The sequence below is a fragment of the Ranitomeya variabilis genome, chromosome 2 (assembly GCF_051348905.1).
Source record: "Ranitomeya variabilis isolate aRanVar5 chromosome 2, aRanVar5.hap1, whole genome shotgun sequence".
NCBI classification, from domain to species: Eukaryota; Metazoa; Chordata; class Amphibia; order Anura; family Dendrobatidae; genus Ranitomeya; species Ranitomeya variabilis.
The window spans coordinates 863,849,744-863,864,796 of NC_135233.1; the positions used below are offsets into that span (position 1 = coordinate 863,849,744).

General features: G+C 44.1%; 1 protein-coding gene across 1 annotated transcript in view; it reads left to right on the top strand.

The window, feature by feature from the left end:
* The window catches only part of CLDN16 (claudin 16), a 457,823-nt gene that overhangs the window by 440,931 nt on the left and 1,839 nt on the right, over window positions 1-15,053 (top strand). The window lies entirely within an intron of this gene.

The following is a 15,053-nucleotide window of genomic DNA, read 5'->3' on the forward strand; positions in this document are numbered from 1 at the left end:
CTCACTCTTCCCACTTGTCCTGTAGCGGTGGCAAGTGGGGTAATAGTTGATGGTGACATCAAGCCCAGACGTTAGTAATGGAGAGGTGTCAATAAGATGCCCCCATTACTAGCTCCATAGTCACATTGTAAAAAAACACAGACACCCAGAAAAAGTCCATTAATTGAAAGACAGAGACTCCTTTAATACTCTTAATTAAACCATACTTACAACCTCACCTAATTCCAGCGAAGCCCTCGATCTTCTGTAATAAAATTAAAGTAAAAAAGCAGCAACATACCATACCTGTCCATCGTTGTGTCCCATGCTGTAATCCATATCTGGGGGATAATTAGTTTTCAACTAGGATGATGCCAAGATGCAACCGTCCTGGCTGAAAACCACTGGTGAATTAGCTGCTGACCCATATGCCCTAGTGATCCTTCTGCCTCTGATTACCAGTATTTGTGCCTGACCCGTTCCCTGTCCCTGACTTAGTGTGTGTTTGGTGGTTTACAGTGTATGACTAGGTTTGTATTTTGAAACCTGCCTCCTGCTGTCTGTCTCTGGTACTACGGTTCCCTTCTGGCTTTGACTCTCTGGCTCGTACCCCGACTACATGTTTTGTCTCATGTTTTGGATCCCGTGCTCCCATCTGGTTCCGATTTCTCTTGTCTCTGACCTCGTGCAGTGCTGTGACCTCTGGTACTTCGCATTCCTGTTTGTTGCTGACCGGTCTGTCTGACTACTCTGCCTTTTCCTGGTGGCGCTCCTCGCTTTGCACTATGGTGCTATACGATGAGTGCTTCCTTTTTCCCCTTACCTGCGCCCCCTGGTTGAGGTTGCGTGCAACTGCCTTGCAGTTGCATTACAGTCAGTGTGATTTACTGTACGTGCACATGATTTGCCGGATTTTCTTCTATCTATCTATCTATCTATCTATCTATCTATCTATCTACCTAGTGATGAATATTTCCTTTGAAAACGATGTGTAAATGACAAAGAGAACTGCTATATGTAAAAGCTCATGTTAAAATCGCATTGCAATTGGATAGCAAACACAATGCATTCGGATATAAATCGGATGCTAGGTGGGAAAAATCAGATTGTACTCACTTAAAAAATGCATGACACTCACATGACACTTGCATTACACTCGTCCGACTCTCCTGCATCAATTTTATTATCGCTAGTGGGTCTCCAACCTAATTGTGGTTTAGGCTGGGGTCACACTTGCGCGTGTGATGTGAGAAACTCGCTCATCAATACCCAGCACTGCTGCCGGCACTCTGCACCAGAGCGTGCAGCTGCATGTATTTCTATGCAGCCGCACACTCTGGTCCTGAGTCGCGGCAGCAGTGCTGGATATTGATGCGAGAGACTCGCGCGAGTTTCTCGCATCACACTCGCAAGGGTGACCCCGGCCTTAGTCACAGTGTGGTGCTCAGAGGGGTGGTGGGTAGTGTTGAGCATTCCGATACTGCAAGTATCGGGTATCGGCCGATACTTGCTGTATCGGAATTCCGATACCGAGATCCGATATTTTTGTGATATCGGGTATCGGTATCGAAACAACATTAATGTAAAAATGTGTAAAAGAGAGAATTAAAATAAAAAATATTGCTATACTCACCTCTCCGACGCAGCCTGCACCTTACCGAGGGAAGCGGCAGCGTTCTTTGTTTAAAATTTGCGCTTTTCTTTCCTTTACGTGAGTCCCGGCTTGTGATTGGTTGCGTGCCGCCCATGTGACTGGGACGCAACCAATCACAGCAAGCCGTGACGTAATTTCAGGTCCTTCAGGATTTTAAAATTACGTTCCGGCGTTGTGAGTGGTTGCGTCGCAGTCACATGGGAGACGCAACCAATCACAGCAAGCCGTGATGTAATTTCAGGTCCTTAAGGATTTTAAAATTACGTCCCGGCTTTGTGATTGGTCCGCATCCCGGCAACATGGCCGCCATTAACCAATCACAAGCCATGACGTCACGGGAGGCTGGACACACGTGCTTTTTAAAATGGGCGCGTGTCCAGCCTCCCGTGACGTCCCGGCTTGTGATTGGTTGCGCCGCGGTCAACCAATCACAAGCCGGGAGGCTGGACACGCGCCCATTTTAAAATTTTAAAATGCGCGCGTGTCCAGCCTCCCGGCTTGTGATTGGTTGACCGCGGCGCAACCAATCACAAGCCGGGACGTCACGGGAGGCTGGACACGCGCCCATTTTAAAAAGCGCGCGTGTCCAGCCTCCCGTGACGTCACGGCTTGTGATTGGTTAATGGCGGCCATGTTGCCGGGACGCGGACCAATCACAGCAAGCCGTGACGTAATTTCGTCACGGCTTGCTGTGATTGGTCCGTGTCCCGGCAACATGGCGCCGTGACCAATCATAAGCCGGGACGTCACTGGAGGCTGGACACGCGCGCTTTTTAAAATGGGCGCGTGTCCAGCCTCCCGTGACGTCCCGGCTTGTGATTGGTTAATGGCGGCCATGTTGCCGGGACGCGGACCAATCACAGCAAGCCGTGACGTAATTTCGTCACGGCTTGCTGTGATTGGTCCGCGTCCCGGCAACATGGCCGCCCTGACCAATCACAAGCCGGGACTTCACGTAACCAAGTAAAAGCGCGAATTTTAAACAAACAACGCTGCCGGTTCCCTCGCTGAGGTGCAGGCTGCGTCGGAGAGGTGAGGATAGCGATATTTTTTATTTTAATTCTTTCTTTTACACATTTATATGGATCCCAGGGCCTGAAGGAGAGTTTCCTCTCCTTCAGACCCTGGGAACCATCAGGAATACCGTCCGATACTTGAGTCCCATTGACTTGTATTGGTATCGGGTATCGGTATCGGATTGGATCCGATACTTTGCCGGTATCGGCCGATACTTTCCGATACCGATACTTTCAAGTATCGGACGGTATCGCTCAACACTAGTGGTGGGGCATTTGAATTTGGGAGCGGAGACATAAACTGGATCTGTTTGGGGGGATGAGGATTCATTATACTTTTCCAGAGTATTTGTGTTACCAGTAACATGGAAGCCCCTCATATTTCCTTTGACAGGTGACGTACCTGAGTGGGGACTTGCTTTTCTGCAGATTGAGTAAAAGCTTTTATTGGGAACATTTTACATAACATTTTATATCACATTTATCCCGAGCTATATGCTGAGCACTTACATCGGGATCTTCATCTGAATTTCCGAATTACATATTTTTTGAGTTCATGACATTTTTTTCAAAACACTGCATGCTTTGTGTATACTGATTTTTATAGCCTTGCTTTTTGCCATAGGTCTCTCCATAGGACTTGAAAAAAAAACACCTTAAAAACTGCATGTTAAACATAAAATAAGCAAACAAAAAAAATTGCAATTATTTCCAAAAATCTGCAAAAAACCTATATGTGAATAAATCTTAAACGTTAATACCTGTGAATGCTCTAATACTGTTGACTAGCGTTATGTTTTTCTTGCTTTTAACTACTGTGGAGAAATCCCTTGAATACATTGTACATAAAACATATAATTCATTTTGGAATTTCAGATTAGTTCAGCAAATTGAAGCTCCTGTATTTTCAACTATTGGTTCTGCCAGCTGTCTTGATAAATGGTGTAGTGAACTTGATCTACAACTCATATTATAACCAACTCCTAAGCATTATTCACAAAAATGTTAGCATTCAGAAAGCAATTTATTCTCAACATTTAGGCGTTTATTTGCCAACGTTTACTTCAGGAAAGCTATAAAAAAAAGAATATATTTGCTATATATTTACAGGTATTGACCAGACTAGCTCATTTATGGTTTTATATTTATTTATATGTTGCCTTCAGTTCATTATTTTATATGTCTTATGATGATTAACTTTGGCATTCAGCCATATTAAGGAGTCCTGTACCGTGTAACAGTATTATAGACTTGAGTGAGGGAAATAAGTATTTGATCCCTTGCTAATTTTGTATGTTTATGGAAGGTATCGTTTTATTCAGCTTCGTATGACCTACATACCCATGTAGACGGCTTAGAAGGGTTGATTTTACTGACAGATTCCCTTTAGGCCTCTTTCACACGTCAGTGTCTCCGTTACGTGTAGTGACAGTTTTCTCACGTACCGGAGACACTGACACACGTAGACCCATTTAAATGAATGGGTCTATGCACATGTGCGTGTTTTCACAAGGACCGTATGTCCGTGCTGAAAACACGTCGACATGTCCGTTTTCTACCGGCAGCACGGACCACAATACGGACAGCACACGTGCACACGGAGAACAGTGTGCACTCTCCTCCGTGTGCACGTACCGCCCGCAGGAGAGACAGCGCTACAGTAAGCGCTGTCCCCCCACTGTGGTGCTGAAGGCGGAATTCATCTCTTCTCCCCCGCCGGAGAGAAGAGATGAAAGATCAAGTTTTTTATTTTTTTTGTGAAAAATAAAGTTTGCATTTGCCCGCCGCCTCCCCCCTCAGTGCGCCGCCTGGCCCCTTGCCGCAGAAATACTCACCTAGCTCCCGCGATGTCTCCTCTGTCCTCTCAGCGCCGGCAGCTTCTCCTGTGTGAGCGGTCACGTGGGACCGCTCATTACAGTTAGGGAATATTCACTGACTGTAATGAGCGCTCCCACGTGACCGCTCACATAGGAGAAGCTGCCGGCGCTGAGAGGACAGAGGAGACATCGCAGGAGCTGGCCGAGTGAGTATTTCTGCGGCAAGGGGCCAGGCGGCGCACTGAGGGGGGGGGATGCGGACGCACATGCAAACTTTATTTCCCCCCCCAAAAAAAAAAAAAAAGATCTTTCATCTCTTCTCTCCAACGAACGCTGGGGCAGAAGAGATGAATTCTGCCTTCAGCACCACATGCGGGGGGGACAGCGCTTAGTGTAGTGCTGTCTCTCCTGCACGGTCCGTGTGGTCCTCAGGCGGCACACGGGCGGCACACGGATGCCGCACGTATGTGCCACTTGAGCACACGGACATACGGACACAGATATCTCCGGTACCGTTTTTTTCCGGTACCGGAAATATCAGGACGTGTGAAAGAGCCCTTAAGGAGTTTGAAGAGCTTTGTTCTTTGCTAAATAATTATTTCTTTATGTAGAGAGTAGGGATAGTTTAGCTGTTTTGAAAGTGAGTAAGTATGGACTTCTCAATAAGGAATTAAAAAAATTATTCCTTTTATGCAATCCACAACAGGTTTATTATTCTCAAAATAAAATGTTTCTATCAAGACATCCTAAAATGATCCAATTATTTAGGGAATAGGAAAAGGTTAGTTGTTTTCAAAGTGATGAAACAGTGGCTTGTTAGCTAGCCATAAAAATATTCCTATTTTGGGAGTTTCATGTTTGTGTATATTCAAGAGAGTTCACTTCCCAAGAGCAATATTACTATATTGCTATAGCTATACAACACACTAGAAAAGCATAGGAAATGATGTCTGGCGGCCATGACAGCCGCAGAAGCTGCACTGTATAACAAGATGATGGGCCAGACAATAAGATAACTGGCAGTGTAAGGCCAGCAACAGCAGTCCCAGCATCAGCAGTGCAGTGGGCAGTTCCTTGGATTTGTCTAAAAGGTGCATTCAACCATCAACAATAGAAATTATGAAGATTGAAAGTAAAAGTACATGCCTTTCATGTCCCATTTAGTCAATGCTTTGAACGCTAGTGATGCACTACTGCAAGCAGGACAAGTGGAGAATGGTGACACCTCTACACTAGAGGGCACTTAATTTACCTCCTTCACCTCATCCACATTCTTCTCCATGGACATCTGCATAAACTCATATGAACTCTAGCGTGGGAATATTTCTGAATATTTTCTCATGCTAGAGTTAATATGAGTTTATGCCAGCAGGGGGCGCAGCACCGCAAGTCAACGAAGCTGCATTCCATTCCTTCACCAGTTTTTACAGCCAGGGGCAGCTGCATTAGCAGGCTCCTGGTTGTAAAATGATTTAACCCCTTCAGATGGATTTACAGCGTGGGACATGACTGTACTGCGGACAGGTATGGGATATTGTGTTTTTTTATTTTTCCTTTTTTTCAGAAGATCGAGGGTTGGCAGTTGGATTGAGCATTCAATAAAGATATTAAAACCCCATGTGTTTATTTATTTCATTAAAATACTTTATTCATAATGTGTGTGTGTTTATTTAACCCTTTATTACTATTGGATTAATAATGGATAGATGTCTTATTGACATCTCTCCATCATTAACCTGGCTTAATGTCACCTTACATTAGCAAGGTGACATTAACCCCTTATTACCCCATATCCCACTGCTACTCGAGAGTGGGAAGAGAGTGGCTAAGTGCCAGAATAGGCACATTTTACAGATGTGTCTTTTCTGGTGTGGCTGGGGGCATATGTTTTTAGCCAGAAGGGCCAATAACCATGGTCCCTCTCTGGGCTATTAATATCTGCCCTCAGTCATTGGCTTTCCCACTCTGGCGCAGGAGCCCATGCCAGGTTTTCCGTGATTTAACCCTTTATTTTAATACCTAGAGCTCCCAAATTTTACACACAGACACTTCTAACATTATTAGTGAGGAATATGTAAAAATATAACAGATGAAATGGTTACTGAAATATAACAGATATGAAATTGTTTACTGTACTGTATGTAAACCATGTCTCATATCCTGTTGGGTATGATAAGGAGATAGCAAATGCCGGCAATTGAATTACCGGCTTTTAAGCTATCTAGCTCTGTATTAAATCTAAATATATTTATACTTGTGTGTCAATGACATATATATATATATATATATATATATATATATATATATATATATATATATATACAGTACAGACCAAAAGTTTGGACACACCTTCTCATTTAAAGATTTTTCTGTTTTTTCATGACTATGAAAACTGTACCTTCACTGTTATGATCCGGTGACCTTGGAGCCACATGAGAGACTTTCTCAGGAGTAGGTGGTACCTGTACTGACCGCAAACCCTAAACTAACACCGCAACTAGAAGTAGCCGTGGGATGTACCTAACACGTCCTAGACACCTCGACACAGCCGGAGGACTAAGTACCCCTATAGATGGAAATGGGAATTCTATCTTGCCTCAGAGCAGAACCCCAAAGGATAGGCAGCCCCCCACAAATATTGACTGTGAGTATAAGAGGAAAGACACACGCAGGCAGAAAAACAGGATTTAGCAAAAGAGGCACTTCTAGCTAAATAGAAAAGGATAGGACAGAATTCTAAGCGGTCAGTATTAAAATCCTAAAAATATCCACAGCAGATAATACAAATATTCTACATCTAACTAAAGACATAGAAAGTATATCTGCATCTCCTGAGAATCCAGCATGACTGAAAAATCCAAACAAAGTCTAAGCTGGACAAAAACACAATGAATTGCACTGAATTGCAAAGCACACTGCATGTGTGCACAGAGACAAAAAAAACAGACACTTATCTTAGCTGAATTGGCAGCAGGGCATGAGGAACCAGAGAGAGATGCAATCCCTTCAAGAACAATGGACAACTGGCAAGGACTCATGGATCCTGCACACCTAAATACCTAGTAGAGCTGCAATCAGCAGAAACACCTGCCCTGGATTACAACCCCAAGACATCTGCACTACCACCAACAACCACCGGAGGGAGCCCAAGAGCAGAATTCACAACACTTCACACTGAAGGCATCAAAACTATGAATTAACACATGTGGAATTATATACTTAAGAAAAAAGTGTGAAACACAGTCAATGCCACACAGAGTTCTAGCAGGAGACACATCTCTACAACAACTGTTAAGAGGAGACTTTGTGCAGCAGGCCTTCATGGTAAAATAGCTGCTAGGAAACCACTGCTAAGGACAGGCAACAAGCAGAAGAGACTTGTTTGGGCTAAAGAACACAAGGAATGGACATTAGACCAGTGGAAATCTGTGCTTTGGTCTGATGAGTTCAAATTTGAGATCTTTGGTTCCAACCACCGTGTCTTTGTGCGACGCAGAAAAGGTGAATGGATGGACTCTACATGCCTGGTTCCCACCGTGCAGCATGGAGGAGGAGGTGTGATGTGTGGGGGTGCTTTGGGGATTTATTCAAATTTGAAGGCATAATGAACCAGCATGGCTACCACAGCATCTTGCAGCGGCATGCTATTCCATCCGATTTGCGATTAGTTGGACCATCATTTATTTTTCAACAGGACAATGACCTTAAACACACCTCCAGGCTGTGTAAGGACTATTTGACCAAGAAGGAGAGTGATGCGGTGCTACGCCAGATGACCTGACCTCCACAGTCACCAGACCAGAACCCAATTGAGATGGTTTGGGGTGAGCTGGACCGCAGAGTGAAAGCAAAAGAGCCAACAAGTGCTAAGCATCTCTGGGAACTCCTTCAAGATTGTTGGAAGACCATTCCCTGTGACTACCTCTTGAAGCTCATCAAGAGAATGCCAAGAGTGTGCAAAGCAGTCATCAAAGCAAAAGGTGGCTACTTTGAAGAACCTAGAATATAAGACATAATTTCAGTTGTTTCACACTTTTTTGTTAAGTATATAATTTCATATGTGTTAATTCACAGTTTTGATGCCTTCAGTGTGAATGTACAATTTTCATAGTCATGAAAATACAGAAAAATCTTTAAATGAGAAGGTGTGTCCAAACTTTTGGTCTGTACTGTATATATATACAGGGGTTGGACAAAATAATTGAAACACCTGGAAACATCAACAAAAGTTAGTTTAATATGGTGCAGGTCCACCTTTTGCGGTGATTACAGCCTCAATTCTCCAAGGTATGGATTCATACAAGGTGTGAATTGTTTCCAAAGGAATTTTAGCTCATTCTGCAGTTAAAACACCTTCCAGTTCTTTGAGCGACGATGGCGGCAGAAATCGACGTCTAACTTGAATCTCTAATATCGACCATAAATGCTCAATGATGTTGAGGTCTAGGGATTGTAGGGGCCAGATGAGATGCTCAACTTCATTAGAATGTTCCTCGTGCCATGCTTTAACGATTCTAGCTGTATGAATTGGTGCATTATCATCCTGAAAGATGGCGTTCCCCTCCAGGAACAGTGCTTGAACCATTGGATGCACTTGGTCGCCCAAAATGCCTTAATAATCTCGGCTGTTAATTCTTCCATGAAAGGATATCATTGGCCCGGCGGATCTCCACAAAATAGCACCCCAGGTCATCACAGAACCTCCGCCATGTTTTACGGTTGGGAGAAGGCAGTCTGGATGGAATCCTTCTTTCGGCTGTCTCCAAGCGTACACTCGGCAGGAGGTCAGAAAGAGGGTAAACTATGATTCGTCTGAGAATATCACATGTTTCCACTGCTCGAGGGACCAATTCTGGAGGTTTCTACACCACTCTAAATGCTTGGAAACATTTGTCCTTGAGAGCAGCGGTTTTGTAATTGCAGCTCTTCCATGGAATCCAGATTTGTGCAGCTCCCGATGAACAGTTTTCGTGGAAACTGGATTCTGTAGGTGTTCATTGAGCTCAGCAGTGATTTTCGGAGCCGTGGTCTTGCGATCCTCTCTCACAATTCGCTTTAGAGTCCGAAGGTCTCTCTCAGTCAACTTTGACTTTCGGCCGGACCTGTGCTTTGCTGTGGATGTTTTTCCTTCTCTTTCGAACGCAGTCATTACTTTGGAGACAGTACCTCTTGAAACGCCAAGCATTCGGGCACTTTCTGTTACACTAGCACCTGCCATAGGAGCACCAACAATTTGGCCTCTTTGAAAATCCGAGAGGTCTGCCATTGGTATCAGGTTCTCATCAATGTTCTTACAATTATGCAAAACAAACAGTTAATTTGCATACACATATCACATAACACATATAATCAACTACAAAACATTACCATATGTCACGGTTTGCATGTTTATCACACGTTCGAAGATTATGATACCAAAACGTTAGGTGTTTGCATTATTTTGTCCAACCCCTGTATATATACACCTATTCTATGTGTACACATTTATTTTGGCTATTCTATTCTAACATGTCAGTGTGATTTTACTGTACACCGCACTGAATTATTGGCTTTTCTATAGAACACCGGTGCGTATTTCTCGCAAGTCACACCCATGGTCCGTGTGTAATCCGTATTTTCTCGCCCCCATAGACTTTCATTGGTGGATTTTTGCGCAATATGCTGACAAATGCAGCATGCTGTAATTTTCGCAGCCCACAAAATACGGCTGAGAAATATATGGGTGAGGGGAGCTGCCCCATAGAGAAACATTGGTCCGTGTGCAATGCGTTATTTCTGCGCCTCTCCCTCATCCGTAATCCTCTCTAGTGTGACCCTGGCCTTAAAGTCAGTGCTTTGAAGAGCCTGCTTTTGTGGCAATTACAGCTGCAAGTCATTTTGGATAAATCTCTATGAGATTTTCACATCTTGCCATTAGGGTGTTTTACCATTCTTCAAGGCAAAACTGTTCCAGCTCTTTCTAGCTGGATGATTTCCTCTGGTGAACAGCAATCTTCAAATCTGACCACAGATTCTCAATCAGATTAAGGTCTAGCTTTTGAATAGGCCACTCTAAAATATTTACATGTTTCCCCTTAAACTACTCGAGTGTTGCTTTAACCCCTTTCTGACCTCGGTCGGGATAGTACGTCTGAGGTCAGATCCCCCTCTTTGATGCAGGGCTCCGGCGGTGAGCCCGCAGCAAAGCTGGGACATGTCAGCTGTTTTGAACAGCTGACATGTGCCCGCAATATTAGATACAATTACCCATGTATAAGTGAACTGGGAAAACAAGGCTAAAGGCAATAGATATAAAATTATTTTTAATGAAAATATATTAAAAAAATACATATACAACAGGAAATATTCATATAAAACAATATGTGCTGAGAACAAAACTATAGGCTGGACAGAAAATCATGCAAAATGTCTAAAGATGTATCATAACATCTAAAGCTGAGGAATGTACCAAAACGAGAATGTAACATAAATATAGAATAATAGCAATATACAGAAAAGGGAAACGTGAAAACTAATTTCCTACGTCCCTATATGACACATACCGCTTCAAGAAAAAATGCTATAACTCCCTCCATATACCACTAATCAGCTATGCAAATGATAGCATGGCAAAGCAACTAGTAAATGCCTCTGAGAGCTGCAATCCTGTCAAGCTAATGCAAAATAACAGGTATACGCACAGCCAGCAAAACATGGAAACATGGAAAATAATTTCCTATGTACACTGAAACATTTTCAAAATAAATATACAAGTCTCATGAAGCAAGCTTGCTAAAGCGGATGTGGTTAGAGGGGCACAAGTAAAAAAACCCAAGGTACCAATAATAACCCAAGCATTTGATGCAAATATGCACGGTGCAGTGCTAAAGTGAACCGTGCATGAGAATCTGTAAACTCACATGGATAAGTGTCCTATGCCAATAATGTTCCACAGCGACCCCGACAGCGCCGTTTCGCCTGACCGGCTTCCTCAAATAGGGGGCGTAGGTGACCGGAAATGAGAGCATCACTCAGCGATGCTTCTGAATAGTAACCATAGAGGTCCTTGAGACCACTATGGTTACTGATCGCCGGTAGCTATGAGCGCCACCCTGTGGTCGGCGCTCATAGCACACCTGCATTTCTGCTGCATAGCAGCGATCTGATTATCGCTGCTATGTAGCAGGGCCTCTTATGGAGGCTATTGAAGCATGGCAAAAGTAAAAAAAAAAAGTAAAAAAAATGTGAAAAAAATTTAAAAAAATACAAAAGTTTAAATCACCCCCCTTTCGCCCCATTAAAAATAAATCAATTAAAAAAAAAAACAAACCTACACATATTTGGTATCGCCGCATTCAGAATCGCCCGATCTATCAATAAAAAAAGCATTAACCTGATCATTAAACAGTGTTGCGAAAAATAAATTGAAACGCCAGAATTATGTTTTTTTGGTCGCTGCGACATTGCATTAAAATGCAATAACGGGCGATCAAAAGAACGTATCCTCACCGAAATGGTATTAGTAAAAATGCCAGCTCGGCACACAAAAAAAAAGCCCTCACCACACCCCAGATCATGAAAAATGGAGACGCTATGGGTATCGGAAAATGGCGCAATATTTTTTTTTTTAGCAAAGTTTTGAATTTTTTTTCAACACTTAGATAAAAAATAACCTAGTCATGTTAGGTGTCTGTGAACTCGTAATGACCTGGAGAATCATAATGGCAGGACAGTTTTAGCATTTAGTGAACCTAGTAAAAAAGCCAATAAAAACAAGTGTGGGATTGCACTTTTTTTGCAATTTCACTGCACTTGGAATTTTTTTCCCATTTTCTAGTACACCACATGCTAAAACCAATGATGTCATTCAAAAGTAAAACTCATCCCGCAAAATATAAGCCATCACATGGCCATATTGATGGAAAAATAAAAAAAGTTATGGCTCTGGGAAAGAGGGGAGCGAAAAACGAACACGGAAAAACGGAAAATCTCAAGGTCATGAAGGGGTTAACATTATGATTTAGATCATTGTCTTGTTGGAATATGAACCTCCGTCCAAGTTTCAAATCACTTACAGACTGAAACAGGTTTTGCTCAAGAATATCCCTTTATTTCATACCATCCTAGACTCAGACCATTTTCCTTAATCCCTGCTGTCAAAAAAAAAATCTGCACAGCATGAAGCTGTCACCACCATGTTTCACTGTGGGGATGGTGATCTTGAGGTGATTAGCTGTGTTGTTTTGGCACCAGACATAGCGCTCACATTTGTGGCCAAAAAGTTCCTGTGTAATTTTATTTCCCTGCCTTGTTTCCTTTCCCTGCTGTGCGTACTCTGTGTCTTGCTTTGCTCTGCTATCGGCTCTGCACTCTGTGTCTTGCTTTGCTCTGCTCTCGGCTCTTCACTCCGTCTTGCTTTGCTCTGCTATCGGCTCTGCACTCTGTATCTAGCTTTGCTTTGCTTTCGGCTCTGCACTCTGTGTCTTGCTTTTCTCTGCTCTTGGTTCTGCACTCTGTGACTTGCTCTGGTCTGCACTCGGCTTTGCACTCTGTGTCTTACTTTGCTCTGCTTTCCACTTTGCATTGTGCCTTGCTTTGTTATGCTCTTGGCTCTGTACTCTTGTGTCCTGCTTTACTCTGCTCTGGGCTCTGCACTCTGTGTCTTGCTTTGCTCGACTCCCTGCTCTGCACTCTGTGGCTTTGCCCTGCTCTTGACTCTGCACTCTGTGACTCCGCTCTGCCGCTCCATGCTCCGCTCCTTGCGGTTCTACCCTGCCCTGCCTCCTGCGTTTCTGTTCTTGACTCTGCCTCCAGCTTTTGGCTCCGCCTCCTGCATTTCTGTTCTTGGCTCCGCCTCCAGATCTTGGCTTTACTTCCTGCTTTTCTGTTCTTGGCTCTGCCTCCAGCTCTTGGCTCCGCCTCCCGTGCTTCCGCTCTGCAATTGCTCTTGCAGTCTTTCTCTACCCATTCATAAGTCCTCCTGTCTGAACAGGTTCCTACCTGTTTTCATATATCAGCCTATATACTGGTCCTGCCAGTGTACCAACCTTGTCCGACTGTCCTGCCAGAGTGTCAGCCATGCCCGCCTGCCTGCCAGAGTGCCAGCTATGCCCGCCTGCCTGCCAGTGTCCCAGTCGTGCCTTTCAGTGTCTCTGTTGTACCTGTCTGCCTGCCTGTGTCCCAGCCGTGCCCGCCTGTCTGCCAGAGTGCCAGCTGTGTCTGCCTATCTACAGTATGTTCTGGTCCCCCGGTGGGATCAGCAGCCACAGCCAGACACCACCCTGGAGTGGTACCTGGTAGCTTCCTGCCTCACAAGCCTGACCTCACCATCAGAGGCTCCAGCGAATACCATGGAAGCTACTTAGTTACACCCCTTCCAGGGTAGTTTGGTCTGTGGTCCAGTCTGGCCACACCCCTGCACGCCTGCGCCAACCAGTCTGGGCATGAGCGTGACAGGTGCCTTCTGATTAATGGTGTTGCAGCCTCCATGGCCATTCAGAAAAGGTGTGTATACAGGTCCTTCTCAAAAAATTAGCATATAGTGTTAAATTTCATTATTTACCATAATGTAATGATTACAATTAAACTTTCATATATTATAGATTCATTATCCACCAACTGAAATTTGTCAGGTCTTTTATTGTTTTAATACTGATGATTTTGGCCTACAACTCCTGATAACCCAAAAAACCTGTCTCAATAAATTAGCATATCAAGAAAAGGTTCTCTAAACGACCTATTACCCTAATCTTCTGAATCAACTAATTAACTCTAAACACATGCAAAAGATACCTGAGGCTTTTAAAAACTCCCTGCCTGGTTCATTACTCAAAACCCCCATCATGGGTAAGACTAGCGACCTGACAGATGTCAAGAAGGCCATCATTGACACCCTCAAGCAAGAGGGTAAGACCCAGAAAGAAATTTCTCAACAAATAGGCTGTTCCCAGAGTGCTGTATCAAGGCACCTCAATGGTAAGTCTGTTGGAAGGAAACAATGTGGCAGAAAACGCTGTACAACGAGAAGAGGTGACCGGACCCTGAGGAAGATTGTGGAGAAGGACCGATTCCAGACCTTGGGGAACCTGAGGAAGCAGTGGACTGAGTCTGGTGTGGAAACATCCAGAGCCACCGTGCACAGGCGTGTGCAGGAAATGGGCTACAGGTGCCGCATTCCCCAGGTAAAGCCACTTTTGAACCATAAACAGCGGCAGAAGCGCCTGACCTGGGCTACAGAGAAGCAGCACTGGACTGTTGCTAAGTGGTCCCAAGTACTTTTTTCTGATGAAAGCAAATTTTGCATGTCATTCGGAAATCAAGGTGCCAGAGTCTGGAGGAAGACTGGGGAGAAGGAAATGCCAAAATGCCTGAAGTCCAGTGTCAAGTACCCAGTCAGTGATGGTGTGGGGTGCCATGTCAGCTGCTGGTGTTGGTCCACTGTGTTTCATCAAGGGCAGGGTCAATGCAGCTAGCTATCAGGAGATTTTGGAGCACTTCATGCTTCCTGGCACCTGCTCACAGTGCCAAAACCACTGGTAAATGGTTTACTGACCATGGTATTACTGTGCTCAATTGGCCTGCCAACTCTCCTGACCTGAACCCCATAGA